At 41.5% G+C, this 27,377-nt stretch overlaps 1 long non-coding RNA gene across 7 annotated transcripts in view; it reads left to right on the forward strand.

Moving 5' to 3' along the window:
* The window catches only part of LOC103278377 (uncharacterized), a 526,052-nt gene that overhangs the window by 452,750 nt on the left and 45,925 nt on the right, over nt 1-27,377 (forward strand). For 4 of the 7 annotated variants that reach the window (XR_010004170.1, XR_010004174.1, XR_010004175.1 and 1 more), the window contains 2 exons: nt 22,536-22,676; nt 26,637-26,841. This is a non-coding gene — a long non-coding RNA (uncharacterized LOC103278377). Of the gene's footprint in view, nt 1-2,508; nt 7,019-10,233; nt 10,608-22,535; nt 22,677-26,636; nt 26,842-27,377 lie in introns of those variants that run through there. The other 3 variants (XR_010004164.1, XR_010004180.1, XR_010004173.1) reach the window with 3 other exon arrangements.

Raw genomic sequence — 27,377 nt, forward strand, 5'->3', positions numbered from 1 at the left:
GAATAACAGTAATCGTGTGTGTGTTTAAAGTAACTGAAATTCTTTTCAGATTGCACATTTAGGGCTCCATTTACACTTCCATGTAATGCGGTTACAGAATGCAGTTTAACAGCATTGAACTGGATTACCAGTATATGGCAGTGTAGACTCATATAATTAAGTTCAATGTCATTAAACTGCATTCTGAAACTACATGATATGGCAGTGTAGATAGATGGGGCCTGAAATGTTTGATGTGAAAGAGACCTCAATTATTTTAAACGTGGCAGTGTAGATGAAGTCTAAATCACCTTAATTTCCCTAAGTGTCCCTGGAATCCTGGGATTTGGAGTTTAGGAAGAGCAGGGCCAGCCTTAGGTAATTTTAAAGTGTAACCAATCACTGAAAACTAAAAGGTAGAAGGTAGAGGTGAATAGAATTTATGTGTGTGTATATATGAGGCACATATGGTCCATGCATATGTGTTTGTGTGTGTGTGTGTGTATACAGTAGAGTCTCACTTATCCAACGTTCTGGATTATCCAACGCTTTTTTGTAGTCAATGTTTTCAATATATCATGATATTTTGGTGCTAAATTCGTAAATACAGTAATTACTACATAGCATTAATGTGTAATGAACTACTTTTTCTGTCAAATTTGTTGTATAACATGATGTTTTGGTGCTTAATTTGTAAAATCATAACCTATTTTGATGTTTAATTGGCTTTTTCTTAATCTCTCCTTATTATCCAACATATTCACTTATCCAACATTCTGCCGGCCCGTTTATGTTGGATAAGTGAGACTCTACTGTATATATATATATATAATACATATACATACACACAATGTGGAGAATATGTGGCAAGGTAGAGATATATGATAGATAGATAGATAGATAGATAGATAGATAGATAGATAGATAGATAGATAGATAGATAGAGAGTCACAGCGGAGGAACCTTCCCGGGACAAAGGCCTAATAATAAAAATAGTAATAAACCATCCCAACAAAGTATTCCCCCAGGCAGGAAGCAGCCAAGCTTTGAAGCTGAAAGGCTCTTCAAAGCTAATCAAGGTGGGCAGTTGAAACATTCACACCTGCCTGCAACAGACAAGAGTTCTTTCTTTCTCCCACCCTGGACCTTCCGCAGATATATAAACCCACTTGAGGATGCCTGCCATAGATACGGGCGAAACGTCAGGAGAGAGTGCTTTTGGGACATTGGCCATACATCCCAAAAAAGTCACAGCAACCCAGTGATCCCAGTTGGACACCACTTTAACTGCCATGGCCCAATGCTCAATTGAATCCTGGGAGTTGTAGTTTGCTGAGACATCAGCATTCTTTGGCAGAGAAGACAAGAGATCTTGCAAAGCTACAGCTCCATGATTCCATAGCATTGCGACGTTAAAGTGATATCAAACTCTATTAATCCTACAGTACAGATGCATCCACAGACTAGGGACCATTTCGTGAAGGTGATGATGGCATGATTCACAACAACGTCAGGTAAAGTGTATATTGAGGTGTATATTGGACTGCAACTCCCATCATCCAAAATAGATAGTGATGATGGATGATGGGATGCACAGTTCATGAAACATCTGGAGGGTCCCAAGTTCTCTCCATCCTTGACTCTGTAATAAATGTGTGGAAAGGAACCAGTGTCATGTAGGGCCCTGGACTACGTTTCTGGAGAACAGAGTTCAAATCCTGTTCAGCCACATACTCTCAGCATCGGGAAAAACACATAATAGGATCACCATAAGTTGGAAACTATTTGAAGGCAAGCAGCAACAAGAGCCCAAATGCAAAAAAAGAATAGGACTTCTACACCTTTGGTAATAAATGAAGAGGGAAACTCATAGACAAGCTACATCTCTTGAATTCTATTACGTACCTATTAAAGGGACAGGAGCTTCCTGAACCTCCACCTGATGAAGTTTTCAATATACTCAGTTTTATATATATTTTATTTTGAGTGCTTTTTATCAGAGTTGTTGTCTTTTATGATGCTTTTTATTTTATTTTAAAAGAGGCCACATGGGCCATCTAGTCCAAGCCCCTGCCACGGAGGAAAACCCACAGTTGCTTTGGGTTTTCCGGGCTTTATGGCCATGTTCCAGAAGCATTCTAAAAGGTCCCCGGTGACACAATGGGTTCAACCCTTGTGCCGTAGGACTGCTGACCAACAGGTCAGTTGGAATCCAGGGAGAGCACAGATGAGCTTCTTCTGTCAGCTCCAGCTTCCCATGCAGGGACATGAGAGAAGCCTCCCACAAGGATGGTAAAACATCACAACCTCTGGGCATCCCATGGGCAACGTCCTTGCAGATGGACAATTCTCTCATACCAGAAGCAACATGCAGTTTCTCAAGTAAAAAAGAAGCATTCTCTCCCAATATTTCACCTGCATCTATACCAAGCATCTTCAGAGGTTGTGACGTCTGTTGGAAACTAGGCAAGAGGGGTGTATGTATCTGTGGAAAGTCCAGGGTGGGAGAAAGAACTCTTTGTCTGTTGGAGGCAAGGGTTAATGTAGCAATTAGCCACCTTGATTAGCATTTAGGCAGTAAGCAGCCAGTCCTTGAAGCTGCAAGGCCATTCAATGCTCATCAAGGTGGCCAATTGCTACATTAACACTTGCCTCAGACAGACAAGAGCTCTTTCTCCCACCCTGGACTTTCCATAGGTATATAAACCTCACTTGCCTAGTTTTCAACAAACCTCACAGCCGGTAGGCTGTTAGGAATTGTGGGAGTTGAAGTCCAAAACACCTGGAGGGCCAGAGTTTGCCCAGGCTTCTACACTATGTATATAATGCAGCCTAACACAGCTTTAACTGCCATGGCTTAATGCTTTGTGTTCCTGGGAGATGTGGTTTTACAAGGTCTTTTAGCCTTATGGTGCCTCACCGAACTATGAATCCCATGATTCCATAGCCTAGAACCATGGCAGTTGAAGTGTCAGACTGCATTTCATGGTTTCAATCCACCTGAAAAGACATTCCAATTAAACCTAAGAGAGATCTTCTTGACGGTAAAACTACACCTCCCGGGATTCCACAGCCTTGAGCTGCGGCAGTTCAAGTGGTGTCAAACTGCATTAATCTTAGCATTATGTAAAGAGAAAGTTATAACAAGACCAAAGAACATGAATAATAGTAATAATAATAGTAATCAATGGATGCAGGACTTCTTTGGGGTCAGGAACACGGTTTCCCGCCAAAGGGAAGGGAATGGGGTCTCAGAAATACAAGACAATGAGGCAACATAACACATGGGCAAGTAGGAACACATAGGCAGAAACACTGAGCTTTTAGGGCAATTTTATACACATGAGAGATGTAGTTTCCCAAAGTACCCTAGCAAGCCAGACTCCTCGGCACATCAATCCTAGGGGACTCTAAAGGGAGGGATGAAGGAAGGAATGTCCCCAAGTTTGGGAAGGAGCGGGTCCGGGATGGCCCTGATAGAGGGAAAAAATGAACTGATTGCAAGAGAGTGAATAAGTATACGTTCCAGATTGCTATTTTTACAGAGCGGTCGGTGGCTCCCAGAGAGAGCACACCACACTCAGAACCAGGAGGGCACGAGTTCAAATCCCGCTCAGGGACAAAAATGTCAAAATCAGCTGGGAAAAGGCATGGGAGGGTACGGAGCGCAAGGAGGGCTGCCAAGGCACACGTTTTGCCCGAGAAGGCGACGAGGCTCGACAGCGCCCCCCATTGACATGCGCCCAACACCAAGGCGTAAATGGCTTCCCATGTTGGACCGGCCCTGAGGAAGAGATACTTAGGATTGTTGGGCAGACAGTCTAGTACCCCACTGAACAACAAATCTCAGCTTTCCATATAATGCACCCATGGCAGTTGAGGAGGACCAAATTTGGTTTCCGCTGCTCTGGAGGCTAAGACACTGAGGAATGGGTTCAAAGTGCAGGAAAAAAGCTTCCTAACAGTATGAGCAGTTTACAATAGAATAGACCTCCTCAGTGTGTAGTGAAGTCTCCTTCTCTGGAGGTTTTTAAGCAGAAGCTGGATGACCATCTGTTGGGGGTGCATGTTAGAATAGGGTTGGGCTAGATGGCCTTTGTGGTATCTTACAAACTCCATGATTCTATGATCAAATTGATATAGTTTTTGGTGTAAAAAGACCCTTAATGTGAGCCATGTAACAGAAGACTCCAAAGTTAAAATGGCTATGGAGGAAATGATGATTCACACATTTAGATGCTCTGCAAATCTCCATCTTTCATGATTCTTAAAATATATTATTCCAGTGCATTACTGGAAAGTGGCTCATCAGTTCTAGGGAGCTCTATTTAGGCTTGTCAACCACAAGATTACGTTTTAGAGCATTTTACTGATTCTGTTACTGTAGCTGGAGCCAATCTAATAAGCTCTAATAAAGAAGTTTGCAATGGTTGAGCTGAAAACATGCATGGTTATATGTGAACATTTTAGGCAAGGTCAAAAATGCCTCTCTTTAATTTTTATGTTTTATCATTCTTTATTTGTATACTGCCTTTCTCCAAATATTTGGACTCAACATGGTCTACAACAATATTAAGGAAACGGTTACAGATTTGTAGAAAACAAACAAAGAGATATATAACAGCAATAGAACATGTTTAAATGAGAGAAAAGGAATTCAGTCAAATTATCTGTATAGGCTTTTGGTAATGTTTTAATTATGTGACTATTAAAAACTGTTGTTTTTTTTAATCTGTTACTCATCACTCTGGGATAAGTAAAATAAATGAATAAATACATACTGAAATTTCCTATCCGGAATTCTGAAATCATCCACATAGATGGCTGAGTAACAGCATCTTTACTTTCTGATGGTTCATTCTACACAAACTTAGATTCAAGCACAAAATAATTACAAAAGTGGTAAAAATTGACTCCAAACAGAAATTAATGTTTTATTTAGACTTGGGTCCCATTTTTAAGATACTTCATTATGTTTTGTACATATAATAGACTGTCATGGAGCCAGATCCCAGGGCTGAATTTCCAAGCCCTGAATCTGACTTCATAACATAAACAATCCTGCAAGCACCTGGCGGGAGAAGATAAAATGAGCCTGGGAACTCAGGGTTGAAAGTATAAACAATTATAATTGATGTAGTGTGTGGGAATGGTAGTAATGTGATCCAGGGGGTGGGATTTGATGATGATATTTGCGTGTGGTATTACGTTGCATCAGAAGTGATAAAATTAGATGTATGTAAACATTAGGTCATTCTCGACTTTTCCAAAGTCATGTATTCTTCAATAAAGATTGGATTTGAGAGCAGCTATCTTTGATCTGCGTTCAGACTGGTCCTTTGAAGTGAGCCTGACATTTAAGTCGAGAATCCAGTTCTCACCCTCCTGCGGAATTCGCAGTGAAGTGATAATGAGTGAAGAAGGAGATCAAAGCCCAAATGGGGCAGGGAGGCCTTTGCAAGGGGCCCGGCCGAAGAGAGAAGAGACGCTGCAAGCCATAGCTTCCTCTACGGGGTACCCCAGGCCGAACGGCGTGACCCAGAGGATTCCCAGGGGAGGAAGAGGCGTCTCTGCGGCTGCAGAAACCAGTTGGGGATCTGGAGGAAGTATGCCGGAGACCGTGGCCCTGCGGTTATCCATCCTGGAAACAAATTTATCCAGGCTGTCGGAAACCGTGGGGAGGTTGGTGCCACTATTGGAAGAGAATCTCCAAAAGGAGCCCATCCGATATGGCGCCGAGAGAGAGCCAAGTAAAGAAGGAGATTGGAGCCAGAGGGGCCAGCGAGCGTCAACGCAGAGTCCCGTGGCGGCAAGGGACGAGGGAGATGAGGAATACTGGCAGGAGCTGGAGTTCCGAGACAGAATGGCGCGCGAAGTAGAGCGCCAGCGAGCTCTGGGAACTCTGAGGCCGCCATCTCCAACAGAGCTCCCAACCCCCCGAATGGGCGTCGGGGTGGAAAGGCCACTGGGGCCAGGGATCGGGTCCAGTGGATTTGCAGACGAAGGCGGAGAGGAGCGGGGGATCCAGGAAGAGGAGGAGGATGTGCCGTACGACGAGGAAAGGCGAGATGAGGGGGCTACAGCGAGGCCAGTATGCGGATGGGCGGAAGGGCCGACAGCGGCGGCAGACTTTCGGGAGCCGCGCAGAATGACCACCGGAGTGGGGCGCGGCGTGTTCCAAGGAGCCGCCCGAGGAAACCTGATGCAACCCTTCCCCATGCCTCCCAGACAGCATCAACGGGCCGCAGAGTGGATGCCAAGAAGGGAAGATCTCAAACTGGAATACGGAGGGGAATCAGATGAACTGAACTTTTTTCTAATTAGCATCAGAGGATACATGGAAGACAATGCACACACATTCCCCTCCGAAGCAAGCAGGGTTCGAGCCATCGGCAACACACTAAAGCGAGGAGCAGCCAGCTGGTACGTGCAACTCCATGCCAGACACGACCCATGCCTGAGGTCAGTACCCCGCTTCCTCGCCGCACTGGAAAACCGGTTCAGAGACCGGCTAGAGCAATTGAGGGCTCGAGACCAGCTGAAAGGAATAAAGCAGAGGGACAAAACAGTGCCCGAGTACGCAGAGGAGTTCCTCCACCTCGCGGAAAGGGTACCAGAGTGGTCTGAAGTGACCAAAGTGGAGTTATTTAAAGAGGGACTACGCCCCGAGATTTTCAGCTGGGCAGCGCACAGAGATGACCCCGAAACGCTCCAGGGATGGATTCAACTAGCGGGGCGCGTCGAATCCACCCTGGCCCAAGTAAAGCGCTTCAGGAGCAGCAGCGGCCAGCAAAGACCGGTGGCGAGAGGTCGAGGAGAAACGAGGAAGCAGGAAAGACCCGGAGGGAGGCCGGGGATTCCCTCCAGAGGAGACGACAACAAACCTAAACCGGGATGCTTTGTATGTGGGAAGACGGGCCATCGAGCAGCAGAATGCTGGGCCCGGAAGGGGGAGCCGCCAAAACCCCCAAAGCCCAAGCCAGCAACCGGGAGGCGCGCGGAAGAGGAGGTGCAGGCCCCAGAATCTTCAGAAAAATTGGTGAGTCGGGACAAACGCATGATAGTAGTGCCAATCTGCCTCTCGGGGCTAGAGAATCGGGCCACCTGCAAGGCATTTGTGGATTGTGGTTGTTCTAGAAATATTATAACTCCGGAATTAGCAGGAGCGCTGAAATGCCAGCAGATGGCGCTTGACTCCCCAATTGCATTTTCGCAGCTAGATGGATCAGTCGCTGCTGGGGAAGTATCTACAAAGGAAATACGGGGGGTCCCATGTAAAATAGGCAAATGGGAAGGAAGAATATCCTTTGTGATAGCCCCTATTGCCACATACCACGTAATATTAGGGATACCATGGCTCGAACAGGCAAATCCTGAAGTAGATTGGAGAGGAAAGAGCCTAGCATTCAAAGAACAGCAGACGCAATGGGAGATAAGCAAAATTGCAGAAGAGGAGGACGAGGAAGATGAAGCAGGTGAGATAAACCCACAGCTATTGCCACCTGAATACAGAGACTTTGTGGATGTTTTCAATCAGAAAGAGGCCAGTAAATTGCCTCCCAAAAGGAATATAGAAGTAGAAATTGAAATAACCCCAGGAGCAAACTTACCAAAACCAAAAGTGTATCCCATGTCTGTGCAGGAGAAGGAGGAATTGAGGAAATATATTGATAAAAACCTGGCGCGAGGCTTCATTAAGCCATCCAACTCTCCTCTCGGGGCCCCAGTGTTATTTAGGAGAAAGAAAGACAACTCCCTACGATTGTGCATTGATTATCGAAATTTAAACGCAATTACTAAGGACAATAAATACCCTATGCCCTTAGTAAAGGATTTAATTACCGTATTGAAGAAAGGGAGCATATTTACTAAACTGGATTTAATTGAAGCGTATCATAAATTAAGAATAAAACCGGAGGATACTTGGAAAACTGCATTTTCCTGCGCATTCGGCCATTTTGAATATAAAATTTTGCCTTTCGGTTTAAAAAATGGAGGCGGTTGCTTTATGCAGCTTATAAATGAAATACTACACCCATTGTTGTACAGAGGGGTATTCATATTTCTTGATGATATCTTGATCGTGAATGAAGATAAGGAAAAGCACGTAAAATTGGTCCGGGAAGTTTTGCAGAGACTAAGGGAAGCAAAGCTGTACGCAAAACTGTCCAAATGTGAATTTAATAAAACTCAAATTGACTTTCTGGGGTATCGGATATCTCCAGAAGGGCTAGCTATGGATCCAGCTAAAGTATCAGATGTGAAAGAATGGGGAGTGCCTCAAACAAGGAGGCAATTGCAATCATTTCTGGGGTTTGCAAATTTTTACAGACCCTTCATAAAAGGCTTCGCGCAAATAACCGCACCCCTTACTGAACTTTTAAAAACAAAAGGGAAAGGGGAGACAGCAAAAGTAAAAGCTCCTGGCGCCAGACTAAGTTGGACGCCAGAATGCCAAAAGGCATTCGAAACCCTAAAAGAATGCTTCACAGAAGGACCCATCCTAAAACACCCCGATATCAGGAGCCCTTTCATAATCCATTGCGATGCCTCAGACTGTGCATACGGGGCAGTACTATTGCAAAAAGATCAAAATGGGAACTTAAAACCCTGTGGATATTTGTCCCGGAAGTTCAGCGAAACTGAAAAAAGTTGGCCAATATGGGAAAAAGAGGCATTAGCCATATTAAAAGCCTTAGAATGCTGGCGACACTTCCTCGAAGGAAGCGGAATCCCATTTGAAATTTGGTCTGACCATAAGAACCTCCAGTATTTAAAATCTCCTAGAAAATTATCTCCCAAACAAATTAGATGGGCGCAATACTTCAGCAGATTCGATTTCCAATTAAAGTTTTTTCAAGGGAAGCAGAATGTCTTGGCAGATGCTCTTTCACGCATGCCTCAACACGAAGGCATAACCACAGCAAAAGAGGGGACAATATTCTCTGACAAACAATGGGGCTTAGCTGTCAGGACAAGAGCACAAACCCAAAAGGAGAACACGGCTTTTGTTGAACTCGGCGGGGAAGATAATTGGGGAAATGAACTGAAACAGTCTTATGAAGGAGATCAATGGATCGCATCCAACGCAGAAAAGGGGGAGCAGAAGGGGGGATTTTGGTTTGTAAACAAGAAACTGTATATCCCAGCAATATTAAGGATTAAGATTTTGCATCGTTTTCACAACAACCAGAGCGCTGGTCATACAGGAATTACAAAAACAACGAAGGCAATAGCAAAACATTGTTGGTGGCCAGGAATGAGGAAGGACATAAAGAATCATGTTGTTCAATGTGATGATTGTGCCAGAAATAAATCGAGAGGAGGGAAGCCTATGGGATTATTACAAACGGTAGCGGAACCTACCAGACCTTGGGAATGTGTAGCTATGGACTTTGTGGGGGAACTGCCGGTTAGCAAAGGACATCGTTATATTTGGACAGTATTAGACCTGTTTTCTAAACAGGCCCACTTTATAGCGCTGACGAAACTACCATCGGCCGAGAAACTAGCCGAACTGTACATAAATCATATTTACAAACTGCATGGATGTCCCAGTAGAGTGGTCAGTGACAGAGGAGTACAATTCACAGCAAAATTTTGGGAAAAATTCTTGGAAATGCTAGGAGCAGAAAGGAGTCTAAGTTCTGCTTTTCACCCCATGACAAACGGGGCGGTAGAACGTACTCAGCAGACGCTTGGGCAGTTCCTTCGAATGTACTCTAACATGAGACAAAATGACTGGTCTAGGTGGTTGGCTTTTGCGGAACTAGCTTTTAATTCGACTATACATTCAGCAACAAATAAAACCCCCTTTGAAGTAGTTTACGGGTATGAAATACAGCCTTTACCCCAGTTGCCAAGATGGACAGAAAATGAGGAAACAGAGGCAGGGAAATGGAAAACGCAAATGCTAGAATGCTGGAGTCAAGTGACTGCATCCTTAAAGGAAGCACACAAAAAGTATAAAGCGTTCGCAGACAGAAAGAGGGTGGAAGGTGATAAATTAGATAAAGGAGATCTAGTGTGGTTAAGTACCCAAAACATCAAATTGGGGCTACCTTCAAGAAAACTGAGCCCCAAATATATTGGACCATTCAGAATACAGGGTGTTATCAATGAAGTAACTTTCCAGTTGGCATTGCCAAAAAGTTTAGGGAAAATACACCCAGTATTCCATCGCAGCTTACTGAAAAAGTATATGGGGACTTTGGACAAAATGGACACATAGAGTTATTGTTTGATTTGTTTCAGAACTATGATGAAAGAAGAACCGAAGAGGAGGACGAAGAAAACGAGGGCGCCATGTCATGGAGCCAGATCCCAGGGCTGAATTTCCAAGCCCTGAATCTGACTTCATAACATAAACAATCCTGCAAGCACCTGGCGGGAGAAGATAAAATGAGCCTGGGAACTCAGGGTTGAAAGTATAAACAATTATAATTGATGTAGTGTGTGGGAATGGTAGTAATGTGATCCGGGGGTGGGATTTGATGATGATATTTGCGTGTGGTATTACGTTGCATCAGAAGTGATAAAATTAGATGTATGTAAACATTAGGTCATTCTCGACTTTTCCAAAGTCATGTATTCTTCAATAAAGATTGGATTTGAGAGCAGCTATCTTTGATCTGCGTTCAGACTGGTCCTTTGAAGTGAGCCTGACAATAGACTCTCAGTACCCACTGGAGATTGGTTCCAGGACCCTCCAAGGATACCAAAATCCGTGGATGCTCAAGTCTCATTATCTACAATATGTAATTGATTTCTGCACATGTAATGCACAATGCACATCTTCACTTTCAATGCACAATGGAATCACATATGTAGTGGCACCATGTGTTCAACTCTACTTCAACAATTTTCACTTGAATTGACACATTATACCATGATGACAAAAGCACAACAATTTGTGTAAGAAAACTAAACTTATGTAAATCGCTAAGATTAAGATGTGAAGTTACAGGAGAGTCAATTTCAACTGAACATTAGAAGAAACTTCTTGACTGAAAGAACAGTTTAGCAATAGAACCAATTACTTAGAGATGTGGTGGGTTCTCCTTCTCTGGATGTCTTCAAAAAGAGACTGAAGAGATGTCTGCTGGGGATGACTAGGGGATTGGACTTGATGGTCCATGAGACCCTTCCAACCTTCTAAATTCCCTATTTATTTATTTATTTATTTATTTGATTTATATACCACTCTTCTCCCCTAGGGGGACCCAGAGCGGTCTTACACAATGGCAGAATTAAATGTCACATATAGTACAAAATGTAGCAAAACCAAACATAAAACACAATTAAAAGCCGGTATCCAAATCAAATTAAAACAATAAAAGCCATGTGACCATTACAACAGGGGCAGTTTCGAGCCAAAGTCAAAGCCAGTCCAGACTTAATATTAATTCACAGAATCCATCAGGTCATATCAACTCATATCTTAGGATGGGCCAAAAGTTTGATCCCACAGCCAGGTCTTCAGCTACTTAGGGGGCTTCCCTAATCTCCCTTGGCAAGGAGTTCCACAGTGATGTCATCATGATGCCAGCCAGTGCCTGCTTCCTCAGTCAGGTCCTTCCCCTTTGGTGTTGTCTGTGATGCACTGAGAAAGCCTGGCAAGAGTCAACAACCCAGATGAATGACAAGGAAGCATTGCCATCATAAATATTCTCTGCTTAAGATAGATATTCCATCTAATGCAGTGGTTCTCAACCTGGGATCCCCAGAGGTTTTTGGCCTTCAACTCCCAGAAATCCTAACAGATGGTAAACTGACTGGGATTTCTGGGGATTGTAGGCCAAAAACATCTGGGGACCCCAGGTTGAGAACCACTGATCTAATGGTAAGACCAATCCAGTTTGACTTTGCACTACTGTTGTGAAATGAAAATGTTATTTTTTATTATATTTCAGATGGTGTACAAGATATCACTGGAAGATAAAGCAGAATAGTATTTATCTGTTTTGTTCAGATATAGTAATGATGTTGTATCACTATTATCCTATTTGTCTTGCATTTTTGTGCTGATTATTAATTTACAAATTTGCAAGATTTGCATGTATATAGTCAAATTATTATAGAAAACATATATGATACTGTAAAGGACTATGAATGTCTAAGGTTCCTTCAGGCAGGGGGAATCTTTTTATCCCACCGCTGCCACCAATTTGTGAAGAATTTATAACGACTGCCACCAATTTGTAAAGATGCAACCACCAATTGGCAAGGAGGTGTCTCCTATTTCAGCAATGCGTGACCACCAAAGACTCAGGGAGGAGACCTTTTACTTTTTTTTTCTTTCTTCTTCTTCACTTTAGATGGTAGCGTAACTTAGTTTAGAATACATGTGACAGAGGCTTTGATGTTGAAAGAACAATAACAAGTTTATTCAGGCACAGAGCTTAGTGGTTATAATGTAGTTTCTCACTTAGAGTTACACTTTCTTCAACAGTTACAATACTAGAATAAGATGAATCAAACTCTCTAAAGTATCACTTCTTTTACTTAAAGTAGTTAAAACCTATTCCTCTGCTCTTTTCTAACTGTTACTTCAATGGATCTCTGTGAGTCCAGCTGGGATTGGTTCCCAAAGTCTGAAACTTGGACTATCCAGTGACTTCAAACCACAGTCACCCCTGTGATATACAATCACAGATTCTCTGTGCCTTTCCAGGACACAGACTACATTAAATAAGTCACCAAACTTATTTAAAACCGACTCAAAATGAACAATTGAGTCTCCTTGATCACATCAACCTAGAATCAATCATCCCTGTGCCTCATCAGAGCACAGACTGACATTTGAACTTCCCTGGTTCTAACCACCTCAGAACCAGTCTTTCCCTGTGATTCCTTTGATCACAGACTGAACTCTCTTCAAAACATTCCCTCCTTTTTCATCCAGCTAGCTCCACCCCTTTCTTGCTAGCTTTGAAGTAGTTACATTTCTACAAAAACAGCTACGTTTCTATGGCAACCTGCCTCAGAATGCTGAGCTGGCTACCATCCCCCATGCACTGGTAACTCTAATACTTACCCATTCCAAACATATACTTATAATTTAATATAACATCTGTAAACCAAAATTCATACTTCATTACAGATACACAAAAACTAGCATGGATATAATTGAACGCATTAATGCAAGATTTATCTTGTGTCCAGAAGTTTCCAGTTTTCAATCCAGTACCTTCTTTGGATGCAAAAGGGTTATTTTAAAACAGTGACAGTTATAAAAGAACATGAAAAGAAGAGAGGAATAAAATATGACATCACTGTGTCCTCAATAATTGAAGCACAAAATATAGCAACTGTAGAATATATTATTTGGAAAAAGTGTCTCAGAGAACTTGGCATCTATTTGTCAATTCAGTTGCCAACTTGCAAATTCAACAAAGGTTGACACTTGACAGTGAATTACATGCGTTTTAGTTGTGGCCAGCTCCCTGGTGTTTTATGTATTTTACTTTTTTATGAGATGGAATAAAACTGCAGTTGGAGAAGGAACTAAAAGTTGCATGGGCCATTCTATAGGTAAATTTGCAAACCAGGCTAATTTAAACCAGACGTTCATGTAACATCCCAAAAGGGAGGAGAATCTCTATTACTTGTTTTATAACCAAGACCAGTCCAGCAACTGTGTGTGTATGATGTCAAAATGTTCTATCTAATCTGCAATAAATTAAATTAAGCTTATTTCACCATCAAGGATGATAAACTAAAAAAAGAAACATAAACTGGTAGATGTGCAGCAAAGGGGGCAGATTTTTTTATTTTTATTTTTGTCAAGGGCTGCATTCCCTAAAGGTTAATTTGGTGAGGACTCATCCTAGTGGTGGAAAGGGCTGAAGCTAGGACTGGAGACCACAGTAAGTGTTCCCTCCTCCCTCCTTCCCTCTCTCTCCCTCCCACTCTCCCACAGGCTGCCAGCCTCCATCTGTTTCCTCCTCCCTGCCTAGTAGGCTTGAGCAAATTTTTCGTTAGTTCATTAAATTCGTTTAAAATTCGTTTCATAATTACTTTTGAATTGATATTGAACCATCTGCTCACTGCCTTACAAATATTACGAATTTGAATAATAAAAGTACCTTTTTTTGTTTGTTTCTGATGTCTTCGGATGTAGCTGTAGCCCCTCTGAGAGGAGAAGCCATGTTGGCATGCCTCTCAGCCAATCAGAGCAGAAGAGGGAGGGAGGGAGAGGCATGGCCATCGATCTGCTAGCATTTTAAAAATGCCATTGAGACGCGCCCCCCCCCCCCCCACCGGCTCAGTAGAAGCCTTCCGCATCTCTCTCCCCTCCCTGCTTCTCTCTCTCTCTCTCTCTCTGAGAGAGAGAGAGAGAGAGAGAGAAGCAGGGAGGGAGGGAAGAGAAGAGAGAAGAGACATGCCTGCCTGCGCTTGGCCTTCTCCTCTGGAGCCACGTGTTTGGTTTTGCTTCTTTCCAGACTTTCCAGCCACTGGCTTAAAGGGGAATACCAGAGCCAGGCAAGCTTTCCTAAACAGAATCCTTAGAGCCAGAGGATATCCCTTTAAGAGATATCTCCACTGAGGAGATCTCCCGGAAAGGATTATGGCACCAGCTCAATTGCAACAGATTCAGTGCCATGTAATCATGTGAGCTGTAGTTTTACAAAGTCCCTAGCCTTCCCTGCAGAAGAGAGCCAGTACCATGCCAAACTACAACTCCCAGTTTTCTGTCAAATTGTTTTGGATTTCAACTCCTACAATTCCTAACTCCAGACATGGGCAAAGTTTGCCCTTGCCTGGTATAGAAGCATTCTATTCTTCTTCTCCAGACATGCCAACAGTATTAAGTGATAAAATCTTGGGCATTTTTTCCTTTAATGCTAAAAGTTCATAGGTTGTTCAGCAACAGCCTACTGGCTGGGTTGCTATGAGTTTTCCGGGCTCTATGGCCATGTGCCAGAAGCATTCTCTCCTGACGTTTCACCCACATCTGTGGCAGACATACTCAGAGGTTTTGACGTCTGTGCGAAGCTAGACAAGTGGGGTTTATATATCTGTGGAAGGTCCAGGGTGGGAGAAAGAACTCTTGTCTGTGGGAGGCAAGTGTGAATGTTGCAATTGGTCACCTTGATTAGCATTGAATAGCCTTGCAGCTTCAAAGCCTGGCTGCTTCCTACCTGGGGGAATCCTTTGTTGGGGGGTATTAGCTGGCCCTGATTGTTTCCTGTCTGGAATTCCCATTCTCTGGGTGTTGTTCTTTTACTGTCCTGATTTTAGCTTTTCTGTAGCTAAAAATGCATATAAAATTGATTCTATAGGGAGGATAAATGATTGGATTTCAACTCCTACAGCTTAGCTTTCTCTGCCAATAATGGTACCATACCAAACTAAAGCTCCCAAGATTCTGTAGCAGTGAGCCATCTTGGATATTGTAAGGGATTTATTATTATTATTATTATTATTATTATTATTATTATTATTATTATTAGACCTTGCTCCCAGGAAGGTGCCTTCGCTGTGGCTCCCAATTTATCTATCTACCTTTCCACATATTCTCCACATTGTGTGTATGTGTATGTCTATTATATATACATGAGCCCCAATGGCGAAGTGTGTTAAAGCACTGAGCTGCTGAACTTGCAGACCGAAAGGTCCCAGGTTCAAATCCCGGGAGCAGAGTGAGTGCCCGCTGTTAGCTCCAGCTTCTGCCAACCTAGCAGCTTGAAAACATGCCAATGTGAGTAGATCAATAGGTACCGCTCTGGCGGGAAGGTAATGGCACTCCATGTAGTCATGCCGGCCACATGACCTTGGAGGTGTCTATGGACAACACTGGCTCTTGGGCTTAGAAATGGAGATGAGCACCAACCCTCAGAGTCAGACATGACTGAACTTAACGTCAAGGGATACCTTTACCTTTACCTATACACACACACACACAAACACACACACATATGCAGGGACTATAGATATATATATATATATATATATATATATATATATATATATATATATACACATACACATACACATACACACACACACAGTATATATCACACACACACCAATTTAACAAAGTTTCAGCCACAAAAACAAAGTTTCTGAAGTAGAACAATGACTTTCACAGTAAAGACAACCCAATTTAACAGGAAATAAGACTTTCAAACCAGGAACAGATTTCTGCAATTATTAAAAAATGGTTTATTATAAAAGCTATGAAAATTCGCCAAAAATCAGAGGATAAGGGAAACGTTCCAAATTTTGGTGAGCTATCAGTGTTAAATGTGTTCTACCACTGTACCAAGTTTGAAGAAGATCACTCAAAAAATGAGGGTGGGAGAGTCCTGTAAAATCTCCCCTTGTGCTGTTTTTTTTTTGGCCACTGCGCATGCGCGTCCGCCATTAACGAATTACTTTTGAAACTAACGAATTTTTGTTAATTTCGAATTTTTTGGGGGGCAAAATTCGGAAATGACATCAGAAACAAAACGCTGGCGCCCCCTACTTTTGAAACGAGTTTAGAATCAATTTTTTCATGGATCGCTCAAGCCTACTGCCTAGAAAACTGCTGGAGTTGGAACTAACCACTTTTTACAGAGACCTGAATTGATCCCTTGCAAAGAGCTTGCAATTCATTTATTTGATGGCATACATATTTAACCTAAACCTTTAGGCTGGGATCCTATTGGCCATGTATCACTGCACCAGTTTAGAGAAGTGCCTGTGACACCAATGCCACAAATGGTCACAGAGGACACAGCAGCAATGGGAATAGAAGCCAGAAAAAGTTGCTGCTGTCGAGACAGAAAGTTCAGGAGCTGTCAAAATGGCTTTTTATCCCCTTAACCATTTTCTTCTTTCTCCCCCACTCACCCCTCCCCCCTGCCATGACAATGTGATATGATTCTGTGTCGCTGAAGGCTTCCATGACTGGAATCACAGGGTTGTTGTGTGTTTTCTGGGCTGTATGGCCTTGTTCCAGAAGTATTATCTCCTGACGTTTTGCCCACATCTATGGCAGGCATCCTCAGAGGTTGTGAGGTTTACTTCACAACCTCTGAGGATGCCTGCCATAGATGTGGGCAAAACTTCAGGAGATAATACTTCTGGAACATGGCCATACAGCCCGGAAAACACACAACAACCCTGATATAATTCTAATATTAGATTTGGAATCAGCCCTGGGTCATGCATATAAAGCTACCAATAGATTTCCTGCATTGTTTCTCCTGAGACCTGGGACATCATTAAAAAAATATGAGGGCTGAAACACAAAGGTAGAATAGAAGGTATATAGTTTGGAGAACAGGGTCACAGTGAGGGTAGGAAAGCTCAACTGCAGTCTGGATCCAATCCCTAATTGTCAGTTAATTAATATTGAATGTATACAAACCATAATTATTCACTTATGTTCCATCCCAGGTATTACTGTGTGCCAACAACATATATTAGAATGTATGGGTCATCCACATGGTGATTTTAAAGAGAGCTCTCGTGCATCAATTTCACATCCGTCACTGCTATCCTAAGCCATACTGATTCAACTGTATCAAGTGTTCATTTCTCAATCCACTTAATTCACTTTCTCAAATGAAAGTTGTTCATATTTAAAGGTTATTTAGAAGATGTAGCAATCATTACAACTAAATCTACATTTTAATCTAAAACTTGTGAGAACAAATCTGACATCAAAGGGAATGAGTTTTCTCTGTATTTTAGTCTCAAAACAGTTTAATCAAGTTTTGGGTGGTATGTATCATATTTTGTAGATTATTTAGTTGTTACTGATGAACCATATATATGACAATATACAAATATAATTTGAATATTGAAAAAATGGAAATTGCAATTAAAAACAGGAATAGTATTGAAATTCACATCAGTTGGATTCCATGCTGAATGTTGTAATTCCATACTTCTAGAATCATTTCTGCATTAAAGGTTTGTGCCACACGGCATACTAGATACTTGTAAAGAGTTAATCTACAAACAATAACTCCATTACCCCCACCCTTCTGTTTTTCCTTTTTACCCAGCTGTTCCACTGTTCCCTCTTGTGTAAAAAAATCTGGAAATATTCAATCAAAATATTATTTAAAAGTTTGTGCCACAGTATCCAGTTTTTATTTGTAAGTTCTGATAAGATGTAATTTGAGTATGTGCAATTGAATATGTAAGGTCAGCCAGACATCTCTACAAATGATTTCGGTCCTCTTTCAGAAGCAGAAAATGGTCCAGTAACTTAGACATATTTGGAGAAAATTCTTCATGCCCAGAGAAACTTGCAATCTTTCAGTATATGTATCAGTGTGTGTGAATACATACATGTGCAGTTCCTAAAAATGTCCATGTCTGCAGATGCAGGACATATTTCCAGGAAGGTAAAATTTCACCACGGTTGTATGTGTTCCCAAGAACTTTGGGTTCTCATTTATTCAAGTTTACCAGGAAAATGTGAGCTCTAGTTTAGCTGCACATGACAAATCAAATGATGCACAAATTAAAATTTGTTTATTGAAATGAGTGAGTGAGCTGTCCAATCAACTGTTAGGGATTTTTTGAATGCTATTTTCTTTCTTCTTGGCAGGGAGTTGTACTCGATTACCCATGAGGTCTCTTTCAACTCTATGATTCTATGAACTATTTAGCTATTGGAAACCTTCTAAAAACACAAAATCCTGTCACTGCTCTGGCCTAATCTAATCAAGCATAGCTATACTACCTATTGCCCATGAAACTGCATAATATGGCCATATAATGAAGTTTACCTACACTGAACTTCATTAAATGGCCTGCCTGACTTACCAGGCAGGGAGGTTGCGGCGGCTGGCAGACCTCCCCCACCATCCTCTCTCCTGGGTTCTCCTTCCCAGGAGGCCCTGCGCCCTGTGCTTTTTGGCGCGCTTGGCTGAGCAGCCAATCAGGTTGCTCAGTCTGCACCTGGACCAGCTGCATGCGGGCCCTGCTTTGCTCTGCAAGCGCAGGCAAAGCAGGAGCAGAACAGCACTGGGCGCTGGGCACCTCTCAGTTGTCCCATCCCTCCCACCCTAAAATTGTATCATTTTATGCATTTATTGTTCGATTGCTCAGCATTTGCTTTCGTCATGGGCCCTGGATCTGGTTTGTGTACCTCCCCCCTTTATTGGTGAGGGGAGAGTGTCTTCATGATGTAGGGATGCAGCAGTACCGGTGTCCCAGGCCGGAACCGGTCGGCTCACTGCCAGGGACCCCTACCGTTGTGAAGTGGCATCGGTCAGCATTGGGCTGTCCGATTCTTGATCCAGGACCCATGCATGGCTGCCAACCCTGTTTCTCATTGTAACCAATAAACAAGCTGTGGCCTTTGGTTATCCCAAACCTATTTTATATGTCTTTCTTTGTGGGTTTCTGGTGGGGGGAGGTTGGTCGCCACTGCCCGTGCAAATAAATCTACACTTTCAAATTGCATTATATGGCCATGTAGATGGGGTCTATTTTATTAGCTAGTGAGCACCTTTAGAAGTAAGGGACACTAGGAAAGTAGTGTAAATCCCATTAACAAAATGTACCTTTTGAAAGAAAGCAGAGCATCACTGTCTTCCTTCATGAGTCTAGAAGTATGCCATCTGAGGCTACGTCATTTTTACAAAGCATTTCATTGTATTTACTTAGATATACCAGAATTTCTAAGGATTCATTGCTTTTTTTTCTTTCTCCCTACAAATGTAATCTTTCCCCTGTGTTTTCCAGATCTTCTTCACCATGTTTCTAAGATCCCTTTTTCTGTTTTCTTCCTTAAAGTCAATATCTCCTAGTAGTTTTAAGTATAATTATTGTGTGTGTGTGTGTGTGTGTGTGTGTGTGTGTGTGTATATATATATAATATAAGTTCTGGTTTACAGATTGTTTCAATAGATCAACTCTAGCAGGACTGCCAATGGGATGTGGTCATTAATTCTGAACACATGAAAACCTTTTTTTAAAAAAAAAAAATAGCATCCATATTCAGGACGTGAAAAGTACTTTTTTATTAAAGGGTAGCTAATGAAAATGTGCCATTTTGAAGAAAAACACATGAATAGTGTTTATGGAAATTAGATTCATAAGTGCAAAATATGGCAGTAAAGAATTATCTCTATGGGAGTTTTCTTCCATGAATGAAAATACCCATGTTTTCAGAATACTGTTGTCTTAGGTTTCTTGTTTGTTTTCTTTTTATATACACTGAAAAAACAAAATGACTGTATGCATGTGGGCTGGAGAGTAGATGATGTTTTTAAATCAAAGTTTCACATTCCCAATAGTTTGTGAAGGAAAGCTTATTCCAGGCTATCTCTGTAGATTTATTTCTGCAAATTGTATTCCCTCTATCTGTTGAACGACTTAGTGATTTAAATCTTCATATACAACAAAGGCAAAATGTTATTTTAAAAGTCCCTAGGAAATCTATACTTCTTTCTGTATATACTAAATGAGTATACGAGAAGTCATAATGAAACACACCACAGGAAATGTTTGTACATAATATCCTGCTCTTAAATAGATAGGCAAGACCAGTAATAGATCTATGTGTGCTTTATCAACTTCTATATTTGGCAAGCCTCTTTGTATCCTGATGGGTCCTTGGCTGCTAACTCAATTTCTGATGACAACTGCAGGTGGCCATCTGAATTTTTTACAATGCTACAGAGGGACACATTGTGTAGCATATTTTCCACCTGTGGTATCTCAATTTGGCAGAGGCAGTCCCAACTATCATATATACTCCATATAAGTGAACCTCATGTGTACATCATCCTCATGTATAAATGAAGGATAAGTTTGGCATCAAAATTATTGGATTTTAATATGATCTGTAACTAAATCAAGAGTTATTCCATGGAGAGGGGAAAGCACCAATGCCAACTCGGGGCTAGTGGCCACTGGGCACTGCCATTTCCGAGGCACTCAAAAAGGCCAGAAGTGGTGCCATGGTTGGTGAATAAAGTGGGTTGATGTTTCTTTTATGTTCTCCCTGAATGGATTAAGCTCTCACTTTTCAGTATTCTACTCAGAGGATGGGATGATTCCTTTTTGATAAGATTTAGTACTCACATTGACTCATCAATATGTTGTCATAATTGTTTTTAAACTAAAATTTCTAGACTTATACATAGTATATAGGCAGTTATGAACAAGGTTGGTTCTGTATGTTTTGTTCTGAAGTTGAATTTGTTGTAAGCTTTGTATGTATAACTTTGGAGAGCATAGGGAAGAATGAACACCCCTGTGAAGTTCTTTTGCTGTCTGTGCCCCTTTTCAGAAGATTTTGCCTCACTTTCTGTCTCTGTGATAATTGGATTTTGAAAAATTTGGCTTGTGTTCATGTATATGCATCTTCAAGTCTGCAAGTCGTAAGGCTTTGTTGCCATATCCATAACATTTTCTGCTAATAAATAAAAAGTTTACATTTAAATGCTAGTTTTAACTTGAGTAGCCCCATAGAATTAATAGAACTTAAGTATTGATCTGTAGTAGTTGGGTCTAACATTAGATTTAAGCTTTTGCTACATTTTCCTGAGATGGGGCAAAAGTACTTTGCTTCTACAGTTACCTTACTTTCATTTTTAATAAGATTTTCCCAAATGCAGCTGTGGGTAAAGTTGCTGTCTTAAAAATCCAGTAACTAAAGAAATAACAATAGAGAGTCCATAGGTAGCCAGCTATTTCAATCAAGGGATCAAGTTTTTGGGACCATTTATCATTACTGTGGTTTTCAACTTTGTTCCAAAATATTTCCCTGCTGTTTCTGATTTGTTCCAATGCCTGAGATATTTGACCTCTCAGTAGATTAACAGGAGATCAAATTTATCCAGACAAAAATTATTTTGTTGCCTGGAGTGAAGAGAATGTCTGATTGGCTTAGTATTCTTGGAAATTAATTGAAATATGTATTTTTGTCTGATCTATTTTCATAATAATACCTACTCATTTTTAATGTACATCAAATTATAAACCACTCCTTTGTGATCTTGTGGAACTTGGAGTAGTGTCATTCATTAGTAGCAGTGGGGACTTGAATAAGGAAAGACACCTTGCAGAACAATAACAAATCACAACTAGCTTTAAAATTCGTATCCAAGAGTTGATGTTTTAAAAGGTGCTTTTAGGATGTTTTTAAGATGTTTTTTAAAGATGTTTTTAAGATGTTTTTTACATTGTTGATTTTAGCTGGTTCTTGTAAGCCGCTCCGAGCCCTAGGGGAGTGGCGGCATATAAGTTTGAAAAATAAATAAATAAATAAATAAAAATAAAATCAAGTGTTTAAAGCTGCCATGCTTAAATACTTTAAAGATGATATTTTTACAGATTCTTTGCATGTTTACACAAAGAATACAGAAATCATGCAATGGATTATGGAATGGCTTTAGACCTTGTCTTTAGATGACATGTCTCATATTGTAATGTATTTTAATCATGTTTTATGTCTGTTTTAATTTAATAATTATATTCATATTTGTGTTTTATGCCCAAGGCACTCCACAGATGCCATTTGTAAGCACCTTGAGTCCCCCTTGGGATAGAGAAAGGCGGGATATAAATATTGTAAATAAATAAATCTTATTTTACAGCAACAAAACACTGTGGATGGGAGAGTAAGTCTCAATGGCAAGACCATTTCTTAAGATTGTGTTGCAATCATGCTGGGTTAATTATTCAATGGAGAAAAGACACCTACAAGACAATATTTAAAGAGGTGGCTACCAAGGAATGTAAGTAATTTGTACATCTACCCATGTTTTATTTTTAAATAAAATAAGTCAAATTAAATGAAAGTAGGTGGATGATTGCTGCCACAGCAAATGCTTATACACATATCACACATCTCTGAGTTGGATAAAGGTGGAGAATGGGTTGTAAGGACATATGGGTTAGCCCCAACCAGTGTGACTAACTGTATGCTCCCTGAAAAATGTCTTCTTTCTGATCATTTAAGAGATTCCCACATATACAGATATATATAGAGAGATAACACATGAAAAAGGATTGGTCCAATCGAAACTCTTTCTCGCAATGAATATCAAACAGATGTTTGATATTCACTGTACCTTGTTGTTGTAGTTGTTGATATTTTGTAGACTTGGAGTTATTTCTGAGTTATGATAATCCTAATGGAAACCTACGCTTTTCTTGGCAAGATCTGGGCAATAGGGCCATTGCCATCATCTGAAGCAGAGAAAGTGAGATTTTTCCAAGATTTCCTGATAGATTTCTGTGGCTGATAAGAGGGTCCAATCCTGGTCTCAATATGTACAGTAAAACCCCGCTGGTCCGAGCCCCACTGGTCCGAGCCTCCGTGCATTCCGATCTGTCTGGCTGGCTAGATGTGTGTGTTGCTAGGTAGATAGCAAACTACCTAGCAAAATGCACGGGGCACCTCCCAAGGGGCGAGTGCCCCCTGTGTGTTGCTAGGTAGCTTGCTATCTACCTAGCAACGCGCACGGCTGGCTCCTTCGCCACACCGAGCTCCGGTGCTGCCTTCCCCCAGCGTGATGAAGGACCCGGGGCATGGGCAGGTGGGTGAACGGGGAGAGCCTTTGTGGCCCTCCCCCTTCACCTGCTCGCTGGCTGGCCCAAACCTTTCCCTTTGGCAGCTGCTTGGACCCAGGGAAGGGCGAAGCGTGCAGCTTCCCTCTTCTCTGGGTCCAAGCGGCTGCCAAAGGGAGAGGAAACCTTTGCCTTTGGTGGCCGCTTGGACCCAGGGAAGGACGAAGCATGCAGCTTCCCTCTTTCCTGGGTCCAAGCGGCTGCCAATGGGAGAGGAAACTTTTCCCTTTGGTGGCTGCTTGGACCCAGGGAAGGGCGAAGCGTGCAGCTTCCCTCTTTCCTGGGTCCAAGTGGCTGCCAAAGGGAGAGCAAACCTTTGCCTTTGGCGGTCGCTTGGACCCAGGGAAGGGCGAAGCTGCACGCTTCCCTCTTTCCTGGGTCCAAGCGGCTGCCAAAGGGAGAGAAAGCCTTTCCCTTTGGCAGCTGTTTGGACCTAGGGAAGGGCAAAGCGTGTAGCTTCCGTCTCCTCTGGGTCCAAGCGGCTGCCAAAGGGAGAGGAAACCTTTCCCTTTAGCTGCCGCTAGGACCCAGGGGAGGGCAAAGTGTGCAGCTTCCCTCTTTCCTGGGTCCAGGTGGCTGCCAAAGGGAGAGGAAACCTTTCCCTTTGGCGGCCGCTAGAACCCAGGAAAGGGCGAAGCTGCACGCTTCTCTCTTCTCTGGGTCCAAGCGGCTGCCAAAGGGAGAGGAAACCTTTCCCTTTGGCCGGCCGCTTGGACCCAGGGAAGGGCGAAGCGTGCCGCTTCCCTCTTCCCTGGGTCCAAGCAGTTGCCAAAGGGAGGGCACTTGGACTCAGGGAAGTGTGCTTCAAGCTTTTCTAAAGGCCCAAACGCCCGCCGAAGGGAGGAAACCTTTCCCTTCGGCGGGCACCTGGGCCTGGTAATCTGAGTGATCCGGGTAAACCAAGATGAGGTCTGCCTGTTTAACTCGGATTACAGAGGTTCTACTGTACCAATAAATATTCATTGACTTGGTCAGTAAACAAGTGATGGGTATACAAAAACCTTTTCAGTAATATTGTAAGTACTAAAAGGCCCTACCATACTTAGGAATTTGGTAAATAACTGTCAACACTCACTTTGAACTCGGAATATTTGTTCCATATTTTTTGTGAAGTGCAATAAATAATCATGTATAAGGTAAAACACACATACATAAAATGGAAGCCAGTGCATATGTCTTATAAATGTATACCCAGAGCTCCCCAGGTCCATACAAATACACCCCAAAAGACTCAGTGCACCCCATTTTCAACCCCTTTTTTTCAGACTCATACCACCAATATTTTACAGAGCCTTATCCCATTTCCTCACATTTTTTAGACTCTCACAATCTAAGTAGTTGTTTCAGATATGTCTTTCCTATTTTCTATGCCATAAAATTATCTTGATGTTATGGTCCCCTAAAAATCTTCCTACCACAGTTTTTCTCTGCAAAGTTCAGAGATACTGGAATGATATAATTTTAAAAGAACCTTTTAAAATATCTTCTCAAGCAGCAATATCTCCTTTCTCTTCAATAAAAATAACGGCTAACAACTTCGCAATGGTTTCAACTTTTTTATTCTTTCCTTTTAATACCATTTAATTCAATTCAACAAAATTTTGGTACTTGCACTCTGGATGTTTGTGGCTTAAATGTTATTTTGGTTCTTCCTTCTTCTTCCTTCCTCCTTGCTCCTCCACTCTACGCTTCACTTCTTTCTGCTCTTTAAGGGTGTGCTGCATTCTGTCCTCCTTTGCTCTTTAACTCCAGAAAAGGAATGGGGTCTTCAAGGGTGAGGGAGGAAAGGCATAGTAATTGAGTGGCCAGCAATATTAACCCTCTTGTGGATGCTTTCCATTCATGTGTGCTGCTTTCTGTCCCCCTCTCTGCCACACGGCTCTCGGAGCTGCTGCTTCACTTCTAGCCTCCCTGCTGGGGTCTTTACAAGGTTCTCAACTTCTTCTGAGCTGGTACTACTGACTGAGGAAGTTTGCACCTCTCCTCCTTGCCACTTTAAAGAGAGAGCTACCCACTGGTGCAGACAAAAATTATCCATTAATAAATTGTCCTCCACATCATCCTACCCATAATATCTTGCTTTTCGTCACTGTGGTATGCTTTCCACAAAACACAATATTTTCTGGTGAATCATGATGCCAAGAAACCAACATGAATTTGGCCCTGTTTGGGAGAAAGGAGGAGAGTCCTGGAAGTCTTCATGGGTTAGGAAATACAAGAAATGTGCATAATTGGTTCACCCAAACTGTCACACCAATGCAATTGGGCCATAAAAATCAATGGAAGTCTCTTTTGGAGTCATACAATTTTCCACAACTCACTCAGTGAGGCTTTCTTCTTCTGGTGCATACTTCTGGAGACACACCTCATTCTCTCAACAGAATTAGAAAACATTATTCAAAATCTGCAACAGATTTTTGGGGAACCCTCTAAAACAGTGGACTGCAGGAAGAATAAGTAAAGGAAGTGTTTTCACACGAGAGAATGTCTATTTGTACAGGTTTGGATTCCATCTCCTGTTGGGACATGTATGTTTTCCATCTCATTTTCCAGAATCTCTATAGTTGTGTAAAATTTAAATAGTTCAAAGCTGCAAGATTTTGTCCTTAGCTGTATGTTCTAATAAATAGGTTTTTAATTATTTTAATGGTTTTAAGTGTTTTTTTTTATTTTTAAGACTTTCCAATCCTATTTTACTGTTTGTATGTTTTCTAGGTTTAAAATTGCATATTGTATTGTTTTTAGTGTTGTTTGCTGCTTTAGGTCTCTTTGTAGAGAGAAAAAGCAGGATATAAATAATTATAATTATTCTGTTTATTTATTATTATGTTGTTTTGTCGGTGATATTGTTGTTAGTGTGTTCCCATATCTTTTAAACAAATATGAAATATGATAAAATAGATAAAACTGGATTACTTCTTTGTTTCTTTGGAAGCTGAAAGCTTCTAACAGATTCTCAATGAAATCTTTGTCACATCTTTTCACTTCTAATTCTGACAAAATAAGATACATGTCATCTACACATTTCTAACTTTTGGTTTAAAACATTTTAACATGAATTAGGTAGTTGTTTGACTTTAGGTTTATAGTAATAGATGCCTCTCTTCTTCCAAAATTTCTTCCAGAAGTCCAAGGTGTTACTTATAAGCATTTAGAATGGAAAGGCTTTGGGAGGCGTTTTTTTCTACCAGAAGGAAAAAAAACCCTTGCCTACAGTAGAAGAAAATGCTTTGAAGCTTAAAGTAATCCTAGGAAAGAATAACATGAAGCTCAGCTGGAACCAGTTTGGCTAGAACAGCCTCTTCATTCTCATCCAGTGATACATACCAGGTCAGTGGCCTCTTGCAATATTAAATCATGCAGAAGAACTGTTTGTTGGTCATTGACCTGGCATGAATGACTAACAATTTCTGACTTTGAGTTTCACTAAAAGCTTATACCATCATGTCGGCAGCAGCACAGTATTCTCCTATGTGGGACACAAAGTTATGATGTTCTCTGAGGGTGGACAAGGAACAACCAGGTGCAATACTAACGGCACTGGTTGAGATATATAGACTATTTCAAGCATCAGTTTTTATAGGACTTCAGAGCAACAAAGGAAAGACAATGTGTATATGAGCAGTGTTCTATTCTAATGCATATGTGATAATTTTTATCTAAGGTCTCTATGACAAGCACAGAACATAGCCAAAAATTGCTATTGTTTACAATCATATCCTCCAAATGAGAGTGTATGTAGCCATACATTTGTTTGTTAGTCTTGGGCAAATAATATTCTTGTTACAACATTTCTAGTATAGCACAAATAGCAGAGCTCAGCATATAGGAAATGGCTGAGATGTCAGGTTTTGTCAAAATAGAAT

The sequence above is a fragment of the Anolis carolinensis genome, chromosome 3, assembly GCF_035594765.1.
Source record: "Anolis carolinensis isolate JA03-04 chromosome 3, rAnoCar3.1.pri, whole genome shotgun sequence".
Taxonomy (NCBI): domain Eukaryota; kingdom Metazoa; phylum Chordata; class Lepidosauria; order Squamata; family Dactyloidae; genus Anolis; species Anolis carolinensis.